Source organism: Acanthopagrus latus, chromosome 12 (assembly GCF_904848185.1).
Source record: "Acanthopagrus latus isolate v.2019 chromosome 12, fAcaLat1.1, whole genome shotgun sequence".
Taxonomy (NCBI): domain Eukaryota; kingdom Metazoa; phylum Chordata; class Actinopteri; order Spariformes; family Sparidae; genus Acanthopagrus; species Acanthopagrus latus.
This window is the reverse complement of record NC_051050.1, coordinates 20,785,131-20,797,392: the sequence shown is the minus strand read 5'-3', so window position 1 is coordinate 20,797,392 and position 12,262 is coordinate 20,785,131. Positions and strand designations below refer to the sequence as shown.

Here is a 12,262-nt window from a genome sequence, read left to right as displayed (position 1 = left end):
TTTTCTAACACACCAATGACAGCAAGACATGGTGCTTGCAGCTGTAATTGGGCCCATCTCAAGTGAACAGCCATGAAGCTATAAACCGAAAACAGGCTCATCACTGTACAAACGGCTGAAGTGACCCTTGAAACTTGACAGGATGGGGAGTGTTTTGTGTTGCCAAAGAGAAGGACACATGACACGCTTAAAGGAAAAGTTCACCCACACATTAAAATTAAGTCACTACCTGCTCACCCCCATGCCGACGGAAAGTCGGGGTTTGAAGTTTCTCGTTCCACAGAACATTTCTGCCATTTCACAGTGAAATGGAGTTTCAGCGCTCTCCTAAACAACCTAAATTGATGGGGACTTGTTTTTAAACGTTTCAAAGCTGGAAAATGTCCTATTCATTAAAGCTGCTAAGCTAAAAGCATCTGAACTGGCTGCACACGTTCAACCTCATTTTAAGGGTGTAAACATTGTCTTTTTAAAATCAGTTTAGTATCTCGGGGCTTCTGGAGACTTGGATTTTCCAGGACAAGCTGTACGGAGCCATTTTATGTTTTTAGTTCAGTCCCTGTCTAGTTTTAAGTCATTCAGGAGATTTGCTGTGTATATCCAGAAATGTTTTGTGGACTACGAAAACTTGACTGATGATTCCATCGACATGAGGGTGAGAAGATAATGACCTATCCTTAAACACAGACTGTAAATACTGTAGGCATCTATGGCTATATAAATGTCCTCCATTCTTCTTGTTGAAATACAGAGGAGACCTCTGCTGCCTTCACACTCAACTGACCGGCATTGTCATGTTGTTAAACAGTATCTGATCAGCCTTCAAAGGCCGTCCTCGCTGTCATAAAATATAAACAGAGATTAGGACATATCAGCTGCTGCTTGTCATTGTTGTTGGCCCACTGTCCAAGATCTGGTGAGCAGCTGTTTGTAGATTATCAACCTGTTATCCGCAATAATATTGAAGGATGATATGCATGAGTTGTCGAGACATTTCTTCAAACTGGAGAGCAAACACTGGTCCTATTCCTCAGCCCTTCCCTTCCACGTTGCAGTTTTTTGGTCATTTGTTTAATTAAAAGTAAATATTGTCATGGAAGATTGATCTTCAGCGGTATGCGGTATGTTTCCATGGAGGTTCCATTCCTCATACGACCATTTACAACCGACCTTATCTGCAAAAGATAAGGTTCACTGCCCTGTTCTTTTCTCACTCTAATGCCGAAGTAGTGTTGTTGTAGATACACTTGCAAAACACTTTGTTGTGCCACTTGGATACCGAAATAAAGCAAAGACTTGACAGTAGATTTTTCAACAAAAGTGGCTTGTTTCCTTATCTTTATTCTGCCTCAAAAAATGCTCAAAGTACTGTGACTGCATAATGGTTAATCCAAGTCTATAATGCTTCCATTGTGCCCTTTTTTCCCCATATCTTTTTTATCATACTTTGAGTTGGACAAATAAAACTCTGGAAGGATTAAGACAAGGTCACTGAGGTTAAAACCTTTTATTTCCTTTTGCTTTCAAACTGGCCCAAATTGTTTTGTTCAGCAGTTATGAAACTCAGACAGGTTTTCCTTTATCTCAATACCTTTTGAAAGCCCAATGAAATGTTATCTTTACTTCCTTAAGGTGACGTAATTCCCATTGAAAGGGAACACAGTGAGTGATCGTCCCAGAGTGTGAACCAGTGGGATATCAGTTGAGGAGAAGCAGGGTCAGAGATGGACTTTTTGGTCATGTGTAGAGTTGGTGTTGAATGAACACTGAACACAGTGACTGTAGGTGTGTTTGTCTGATGACACGTTATGAATGACAGGAAAGCTCTTTTTTTTTAAATATTCCTGCTCATGTGACTATATGAACTCACATTTCCTGTCCCATCTTCACCAAGCAGAGCCTCAAAGCAATTCAAGATTCTTTCTCCACACCCGGAAATAAGGAAAGAGAAATATGCCAGGGCAATGTGTGAGCAATGTGTAAACAATGAGGTTGTTGACGTGGACCGAGCAACATGTGTTTGATGACTGAACACTCATGTGACATCGCTGACGAGTTGGAGGTGATGGTGTTGAGCAAACCTGTGAGGAATTGAGCCAGTGTGAGCTGAGGCAGTGGTTCTCAGTGTGAATGTGCCAAGTTGTTCGTAATACAGCACAGCTGGCAGGTGATTTATTTGATCCGAATTTCCTTTATGCCATTTTGTTTGGACTTTATCTTTAACAGGCTCGCAAATATTGCAGATAGATGTATTAGATGATGATGCTCTTAAATAGATTTTCCCTTTTTAAAAGATCTGATGTGTTTTTTGTGTGTGTTGTTTTTAAAGACAAAGTTGTTGTGGATGCAGTCCTGCCCCCTTCTCTCGAGTAGCAGGTGCATACAGAGCAAGCTGTTGCATGTGTTTATTATACTTTCAATCAATGTGCTAACCTCAGTGTTTTCTATGCTAATGATCCTTATAGAGTTGATTCCATCAGCTTAGTAAGCACTCAGTTCCAGCCTCTCAGTTGTGAGGATTTGCTTTCCTTTTTTGAAAGAATAATCAATAGTGAAAATGTATCTCTAGCACAGTTTTTTTGTTCGCAATTTAACACAGATATTTATTAATGGGCTTTATTTCAGATTAACACAAAGCCCCACTACAACAAATTAATGTTCAACATGTGGGAAGGAGTGCGTCATGAAGAAAGAAATTGGGGACATGTGCTCTGCTGGAAACTGTTACAAACCAGTCCAACTGGAATGTGCTATTAGTATTATCATCATAACTTTTTGTTCTCCATTGAAACATTACAGATCCGATGATGTTAGCTGCAGAGAACACACACACGCAATCAATTTAAATTATTTATAGTTCTTCGCGTCAGCAGCTTTCTTGTTGTCGATTAAAACATCTTTAGTGTTGTAATGGTCCTTAGAGACATTATCATCTCAGTGAGGAGGCAAAAGATAAGACTGATTGTCCTGTGCTGACTACCGTCATCCATGTAGTCACACATTTTTGCTTTACAGCTTACTGAAGGGACGACAGAGCATGCCCCTTCAATGTCTGATGTGTGTCACATCTGTTCCGGTTTGGCCACATCAGACGGACAGAGGGTAAATATCCTGTTGACTCTTCAGCTACTCTACATACAGCCGCAGTGTTTGAATTGTTGCGACATCTTTGTTTAAGCTATGAGGAAAATGCAGTGTCTGTGCATGTACTCTAACTGGTTTCAGCAAGGTTTTCGTCAGTGTAATGTTTGGCAACCATGAAGCGCTTGCCCTACTTCTTAAAGCAGGTGAAAGCGGGTGGCAGAGTTCAGAACGAGGGATGATTTGATTGTCGGCAGTGACTGCAGTTTTGAAGTTGCAAGTGTGGTCATATGACCAAGCAAGGTCATGGGATTAGTCAGCCACCTGAGGAAGACCATTTGTGGTTAAACCATGTCATGCCGATGTCGAATAACGGAAGAACTGGGTACAAGATGGCAGTTTGCAGGTATTTTTATGTTTTTTAATGACAACAATTATTGCAAAGGACCCACAAAGATTTTATGGATCATGTGCATGCGCCTCCGGATGATGGCATGGGGTTAGTGTCACAATACAGTCTTCATAAGGGTAGATCACTTGATCTGGAGCAGGCTATATTCAGACTAAGGATGTCCCGGCTGATATTTATAATTTATAGCATCGTTTCAGTCCCACTGACCTTATTTAAGCTGTATAAAAAGAACTGACACATCTCTCTCTCGCTCCCAAATGTGTCTGCTTTTTAAAATACTAACTGTTCTGTGGGCGAAAAATGTGTACTCTTTGAGTGTGATTGATTTATGTGTATTTTTCAAAACAGTTGTAGTAGGTGGATTTTATTTACAGTCTGCGGCTTGTCTGTGGCTCCACAGCAATACTTAACTGCCTCTTTGTTATTCATTATGATAAATCAGTCAAACATGTAAGTCAGTGTTTATGGATTTTTTTTTTCTTGGTCTGCTGCCCACTGGCTGAACAAATAGCTGGTAATGCACATTAGTAACTGTAGATGTCAATATTAAATGAATAGCCCATTTAATGCAGTGAAGGCCTTTCATACTGTAGATGGATAGTCCATAACAAGCTTTGTGAGTCTGTATTTTTACTCCGTAACATGTGAATTTGCATAAATTTGACCCTCTGTTCTATCTGTTCTAATATACATCTGTGCGTTCAGTTTGTCCCCTATGACTTCGCTGCTTCTGTGACCCAGTTTGGAGCAAAATCTGTCTCTCCCTCTGACAGTCTTGCTGTCTATCAGCAGATATGTTCATAAAGCCAAATCCTTCTTTAGTTTGGCTGATTAAGACACCGCATAGGGGTATGTTCTGAGCTGCTCCAGTCTCCCCTACATAACACTTGTAAAATTTGACACTGATGTAACAGAATGTTTGCAAGTGAAGAAGAAAGAAAAGTAGCCTGCGTGGGCATAAACGCTAAGAAACATAAGAAACGGTCTGTTGTAATATCAGCTACAGCATCATATCTCTGCTATAAGCTGTAACTGGCGTAACTGGTTTTTATGTGCTGTAGGTTGGGCAATGCATTGTCTTCAGGCTGTCTACAAATGATAAGCGATAAGTCTGAACTCAAGTCAGCATTTGGCTAGGGAGAGAGTTGAACAATACGTCATCACTAAAGGCATTTGTATTTTATACGTGAGGAACAAGACATGCATAATTCATGCTGAAGAAAAGTATTATCCAGTCAGTGAAGTATTCCCAACATAAGGAAGAGAGGGAGGGAAACACACAACTCACAGAGGCAGTGTTTGTAATAAACTTGATATATATTATTGCATATATATATTGTAACTAATTTTTAGGCAAAATCAGGCCATTAAATTGGTTTACCAATAAATTGCAGTGTGGTAATTTCAGTTATATGATAAGTTATCATATTAAATATATATATGGTGTTTCAAAAACCATACACAGAGAAATTTGTTATGAGGTTTGGGACGGTGATCGGGCTCAGTGCAGCCTGGTTCATCCATATTCATGTTCATTTATATTCACTGCAGAAGAACAGGCAACCAAGAAAGCTATTTAAAAACTATTGTGTACTAAAACTCTTTTGCTGGATGCTTTTTTCCCCTCAAACATGGTCGCACAGCTATTGCTGTAAATGCCTTATTCTAGATAAGTGTCATTTTAATAATTCAAATCTGGATCTGTATGTTGCCTTTTGCATTTATAGCTGGGTTGGAAAAGCCAAAAGCATTTAATCAGTTTCATAAGGCAGTTGCCCACGATTGATCATCTAGTAGTGTGGAGGGATGAAGTTTCAGCCTACAGTTGAATCATATAATCCTACATTTACATCCAGTTTAGATCGGTTGCAGCTCAAATGTGGTTTCTATTGAGTCAGCTATATCAATTCATTTAGGTGTCAAACATTAATTTGAAGGCAAGTTTTGCAAAAAATCTGCTATTGTATCAACATACATATTTATGACTGATGACATCCACTTTGAAATAGATCCAACACAATGAACACATTGGGAACATAATTGTCGTGGTCCAAGTGACTGCTTATATTTCTTTCATATTGGATGGTCAAATTATCACATACATCACTTCTATTTCCACCTCTTATCATCAAAACAAAAGACTGTCCTCCATTAGAATTTGAAAGCAGACTGTATGTCTTGTTTATGACCCTGTACGGGGCTCCATAATATTACTGTTGTTGCTTCTGGAGATTGTGGTTTGTTGTTGCCATGTGTTTCATACCATCAGTGATGATACAGGCACAGGAATTGTATTTAGATTTGCTTACACACTGCAGTACAACTAAATGGCTGTCCACTGCGGTCTATGATGTATTTCACCACAGATGTGGACACGTGCTCCGACTGCCTCCAACTGTTGGCTGAGTCACTGTATCCAGAGCGTGTTTTGGGTGGAATCACACTTGTTTCAGAGCTGTTAATTTGTACAAGCATCACCTTAGTGCAAAACATGAACAGCTCATCGTTCGCTAAGGCTGGCAACATAATTCAGATGGTAAAAAATCTGCTCTGTGTGCACAGGCAAAGTCGAGGGTTTTGGCCCATGAAGAAGCTCCATGACTGGCGTTCAATCGCTGCAGTGTGCAGTGATTTAAACAGGCTGAACAGCCACAGGCTGGTCAGCAGCACCTTGTTCACTGACCCTAATACACCACCGCCTGCCTGTGATGTCATGTGACATATTGCAGTTTGAGTAAAGCTCTGTGTTTACAAATGTTTACTGCTGCTGCTAAAGAACTTACAAGTCTCTTTACCCCTTGATCCTCAAGTGTCTCCTTACAGTGTTGTCATTCAACGAACACACCTTTTAACTGCAGCAAGTGAGCTAGACTCAGTGTTTGTACACAGCATTGTGTTTGACAGCAGTCTGAGAACAAGCCAAATTAGATTTCAGTTTACAGTGTTCTACAGAGTCTATTAGCAGAGCAAGGGAACAAACTGGCCAGGACAAGGAACAGAGTAACTGGTACTACTAATACACAATTAGGCCATTAATGAAAATTAATGACGTTATTACATTATTACCATAGCAAACAAAGCAAACATCTCTATTACGTGGCTCCATCTCTGTGATTGATTGCGTCAAGAGCAGAAATGAGCTCTGCTCTCTACACCAAGTCTGATTTGAAAGGCCAGTAAAACATTTTTATTATACTACTGGGTTATTTTATACCTTATGTCTTCATAAAGCCGGAACATGCATATAAATGAGTTTTATGAGGAAATCTTCAAGGTCCACCAAGGCACAATCTCCACGCATCACTTAGGTGCACCCCTCTGTTTTGCGTGTTCACGTCTAGTGGTAGGATGTCTAAATTCTTGTTGGGATAGAGTGGTAGGATGTAGAGTCAGGGCTACATGGCCCTGCAAACGGACACTATTATGGTCCGTTACTTTAAAACATGGTACCACAAAAGAAAAATCACCACAGCTGAAGATGGTATATTAGAAAGAACAGGAAAAGGGTGATTGAGCCACAATATGTCTTTTGGTCGTTATTGATAAGTGACAAGTTCAGGGTAATATTGCTATATTTTTGTGAAAAGAGGAAATACAAAATGTAACTGTATGTACATGTTTGGCAAACTAAGAGTTAACAGAAGTTTCAAACATGTTGGTTATTATTGTGGCTCCTACATTCAAACTAAGTTAAGATTTGTCAGCTCAGTTTTTCCACAACCCCCTTTGTCATTGTCACACCAGTGAGTTAAAGTCAGATGGCAGAATGAAAACATGATATGGTTTATTTATCAGCAACAGTTTTTGTAATTTTCCTGATGCAGAAAACACATAAATGGCACAAGACGAAGCACTTCCTCATTGACGGAGCTCATGTAAACAAGTCACAGGTGATTTCCTTTCTGTTTTTGGTTTCACAGTTTTGCTGCAGTGCTGATGGGGCTGTGTAAGTGAAAGGCGAATAGCTGCAAGAAGAGGCTGATGGTGTTGCTGCAATGCTGCCCCCCCTCTCCCTCCCCCACCGCCCCCTGTTTAAAAATTGACGCTTCTATTGCTTTATTGCAGTGTGTGTCAGAGGGAACTTTTGTTTGGCAAGATTCAGTATCCCAAATAGATGAGATGAGGATAAAGGCACCCAAGAGGAAGTGGAGCAGAAACTAATGAGTGTCAGCGCAGTCCAATGTGTTAGCAGCTGATTGGGACAGCCTATGAATAAGTCAAAATTTCTCTTTCTTTCTCCTCCCCTCTTCTCTTTGCCTCCCTCTTTCCTGCTCTCTTTCTAAAGCTCTATTGTGCTCGATGAGGATAGCGGTGGGATGATCCTATCTGTTAGTGTGTCTCAGATTAGCTGGCAAGGCTAATGCTTTTCCAGACATGCAGAGACAATACCTTTGTGTTGTGGTCTGACCCGAGGAGCAAGATTATGTCACAATTCAAGGCTGAGTCTTGTTCAAGTTCTTTACATTTTCTCTGTGTGTGTTGCACAGATTATTTAGCTGTATGCTCCTCAGTAGCGAAATGAAAACTGCTTGTGTTTCTGTCTGCGTTTCTTGTGTGTCCTCAGGCAGGAAGATAGGAAGGAGGAAGAGCCTGGCTATTTTAGTATATCATAAACTTAATAAATCCCACCACCAATAAACCGCGTATATGTTGTAACGGGGGTATTTGCTGACAAATCATTTTTTTGTCGAACATAGTGAACATAAGCTTCCACGGTTGCAAAGCCGATCTCTAATGAGCATAACTTTACATGATGAGAGAGGAAGAGGTTCTTTTGACCTAAATTTGACTGCTAATTATCATGCGCCATGGAACATATAAAAAAAGATCTTACAGGAGCTTAATCTAATCCCATTACCCGGTTGGGATTTTGGCAGTTTTCCATCATCACTCCCAAAGGATTATAGGAATGGCCAATACAACAACAATATATATACCAAGAGGCTAGTGGTGTAACAGTTCAGTATCTACCATATATTGACCAGCAGCTCATAGGCCATAAATATTTAACAACGGTATATTTATTTTATGTTACATATAACAGTCCAGGCACTCAAATACATATATTGCCATTAAATGGCAGCAATGCTCCATGAACTGTTAATCCCTGAACAACAGCATCTTATGTGTGTATACAAAGGGCAGCACAGCATACTCAAATACTCATGTGAAGGCATATTATAGCAGGGCTCAAGCACTCTGTGCATAAGCTTAAAGGCTGTATTCTCTACGGCCCAGTATGGTTGCGTATCAACTGGTAAAATACTCTTATAGCATTAGTTATCGCTTGGTTTGATTCTGCACTGAGAGACTGCCGGAATTCTATGAGGAGAAGGATCTTTCCTCCACTCAGTATTTTTTTAATTTCTTTTTTTCCATTTATTATACAGGAAAATTTAAGCGGGCCTCAGCAGGTTCCACTTCTGAAGAACATGGAGCATAACTTCAGTCATGTCACATCAAGACATTAACACGTTTACAGGACATTAGCATGGGCTAGACAGATATAGACACACACAAACAAACGAGCAGTACAGAGAAGTATAAGTACATGGGAGTATAGGTGTTGAGAAGGTGTAGTTTGAATGCCTTTTTGAAAAGTGAGGTAGTATTCACACACAGCACACTGATAGACAATAACTTAAGAGCAATGTTTTACATTTCAATAATTGGAAATGTATCAGGTTTTTTGTGTGCATGTGTTCTTGTATGAAGCAGAAACATCACATGATGCAGTGAATTAGTTTGAATACCAGTTTCGTTAAAAAAAAAAGAAAGAAGAGGAAATGTTTCCTGTGCTTTGGCAGATGTTAATAGTAAACAGATGAACATCTGTCTGTTTATCATTTACATGGGCAGTTCACAGCTCTGTTTCTTTCTGAAGGAGTTAACGGGGCAATGCGAAATGTATAGTAAGAGTATAGAGAATCTATATGAAGCAGATGAAGAACTGATGATGTTTGTAGGGTTTGCTTTATGTTTGGGTACTTACATTGTCTTTTGTACTTTTTTTCTTTAGATAAGCAAATTGTTGCTGTTCGATCTATCACCTGCCATCCACTGGCATCCAGGCGCTTGAGTCCTAAATGACAAGGTAAGGCAGCCAATTCACGGCAGGCTATTTCCTCTTGCTGTTTATTTATTTATTTATTTTATTCCTCAAGTAGCTCAGCCCTGCAGGTTAAAGGCTATTTAGTGGTATCATACAGCCTGTTTTTATTAAGCTGTGAGGTGATGCCTCACTTACATCAGCAACAGTTGTGAATGTGTGTGGCAGCTGTAGCTCAGTAGGTAGAGTGGGTTGTCTAGTAATAGGAAGGTCACTGGTTCAAATCCTGGCTCCCCCCAGCTGCGTGTCGAAGTGTCCTTGAGCAAAATACTGATCCTGATGAGCAGTTGGTGCCTTGCATGGCAGCCTCTGCCATCAGTGTATGTGTGAATGGGTGAATGTAGACTGGAAAAGCACTATAAAAGACTAGAACACAAAGACTGTGTATTAAGCAGTTTCTGTTTTGGATTTCGATTTACATTTCTATCATCTATCTATCATTTCTATTAATGTCAGTAAGAACGGTTTTGCTCTCCCATGTATTTATGTCCAACATTAATCCAACGCTGACAAGAAACAACACCCTGTTCCCCTTTAGGCCAAGATACATGATACACCTGCCAAACTAGCTTTGTGTGGAGTTAGCATCCTATTTCACCTTTTTATAAAGGTAAAATGCTATCATGGCACCGTAGTTATTTCAGACCTCATTGACAATAGAACAATGTAGTTAAAACTCCCGTTAGATGGTGATTTGATACAAAATAACTGCAAAATAAACACACAGAATCATATTTTCAACTAAATACTGCATAGAAATTGCCACTCATAAGATTTAAGGAATGCTTAAGGGGGAAAATAGTAAGTTCCATAAGTTTGAAAACGAAAGAGTTTGGAAATAAAATGACCAAAAATGAAGAGGAAATTATAAAACTTGAAAGAAAACTAGTCATCAAAGAGTCCCCTGAGCGAGAGCATGAATTAACATCCTCAAATAAAGCCTGAGGAACCTTAAATGCATATTAAGTTGTCATTTTATTATCAAGGAGAAAAAGCAGTGAAAGTCCATGCATGGTGCATTAACACTCCTTAAAATTAAAATGGCATATATGAAATTTACATTGCCAAAAGAGAGATTTCACTGCATCCAAATGAAAAATGATACAAGAGTCTTAATGTTTGTTTTAATTCTGAACGTTGTCAGTACAAATGAAAGAAAAGATTGTAAGAAAAAGCTGCATCTTTAGATGTTATGTGACCCACTTTGGAAAAATCGCATGATCAGTTTGCAGCAGTATACACTCCTCTTACATTTGTTCATTATGGCGACTACAAATACTTGTCAAAGCAAAGGTCAATATGCTGCCTGAAGGCCTGCTTTTTGGATAAAAAGGTCAAACCTGTTAAAAAGTCCCTTCAGGGGTGCTTATTGTTCTGTCATATTGTTGACATCTACTAAAAGTAAAAACCAAAGCTTCGTCTCTGACCCTCCAGAAACAGCTTGGGTGTAAATAAGATGCTTATCATTATATGTTCAGATCAAAGATCTGTGTGAGTTTGTTTACTTCCACAGTCACACACTCAGTCAAACCTCTGCTGCTCAGGTTTGCACAATATGTCACTGTGTTCGGGTAACTTGATTATTTAATTTTTTCGAATCTGGACTGTGTGGTCAAAACAAAAAACACATTTTTAGACATCCAGACAGTCTCCCTAAAGCTATAAAGTCAGTTTGTCTCGAGGACACAATGGGTGCACAAGTCTTGTGACGAAGTAAAGAATATAAGAGCAGATGAGGCAGAAGGCTTTGTTTCTTACCCTTATTGACAGGAACAGGTTTGTCTTTCAGTGCTGGAAAATTAAAGGTGCAGCATTTCTGCATTTACTTGTTTGACCGCTTTCCCGTAAGTCTGTTTGCATATCTTTCACACCACTGCAGGCCTTGCATCAATCTACGTTTGATACCTGGATCTAAACCAAGGTCAACACACTAGTCTCCAATTTCCACAATATATTTCTTTTTCATAAATCAGTTCAAGGACTGATATGTTCACAACTCATTCACACATTAGCAGTGGCTTTTTGCTGCATTGAGTACTTAAACTCATAGAAGTTAACAATCAGTAGTTTGTTAAACCGGCCACAGCTTTATCTTTTAAGGGCAGTGTGCTGGACTGTTGAGCATTAGCACTGATGTTGTAATCAAGTTTTTTCTTGTTCAATTGAAATTCCATGTATTTTAAAATATACCAGAGATTTTGAAATGGGCTCCCAGAGAAGGACATTTTTGTGACAGCATTCATGCTATAGACTGATTTTTCACACTTCTTCCCTAACTAAGTGAGTAGTAGTTCTCAAAGAGCGTTAATTGGTAGAACAGCTGTACCTAGTGATAGACGGTATCTAGGGATTGAATTAACTGTCCTGTTCATGTGATCTTATATCTAACTAGAACATCTAATTGATTATGCCGTGCACACACTTTCGCCTGACGGTGCTTTTGGCTCTGAAGCAGTTTTGCCATTATAAGACCAACAGAAGTTTCTTGATGACGTGATATATTTCTAGCTAACTATAGTTTAGTCACTTTAAACTGCAAGGTTTAAAGGCTTTTTTTTTCCGGTCACTACACTGGGAGAAGGAGAAATGAGTGTACAGATTACCCGCTTTTTACCAGCTTCTATGTAAGACCGCTCTCTGTGTGGTTATGTTTGAGAATG

At 39.4% G+C, this 12,262-nt stretch overlaps 1 protein-coding gene across 3 annotated transcripts in view; it reads left to right on the top strand.

Annotated features, from left to right (window-relative positions):
• The window catches only part of erbin (erbb2 interacting protein), a 56,684-nt gene that overhangs the window by 2,890 nt on the left and 41,532 nt on the right, over positions 1-12,262 (top strand). For all 3 annotated transcript variants that reach the window (XM_037117729.1, XM_037117730.1, XM_037117727.1), the window contains exon 2: positions 9,513-9,587. The gene's annotated coding sequence lies outside the window, so the exon portion shown is untranslated. The remainder of the gene's footprint in view (positions 1-9,512; positions 9,588-12,262) is intronic.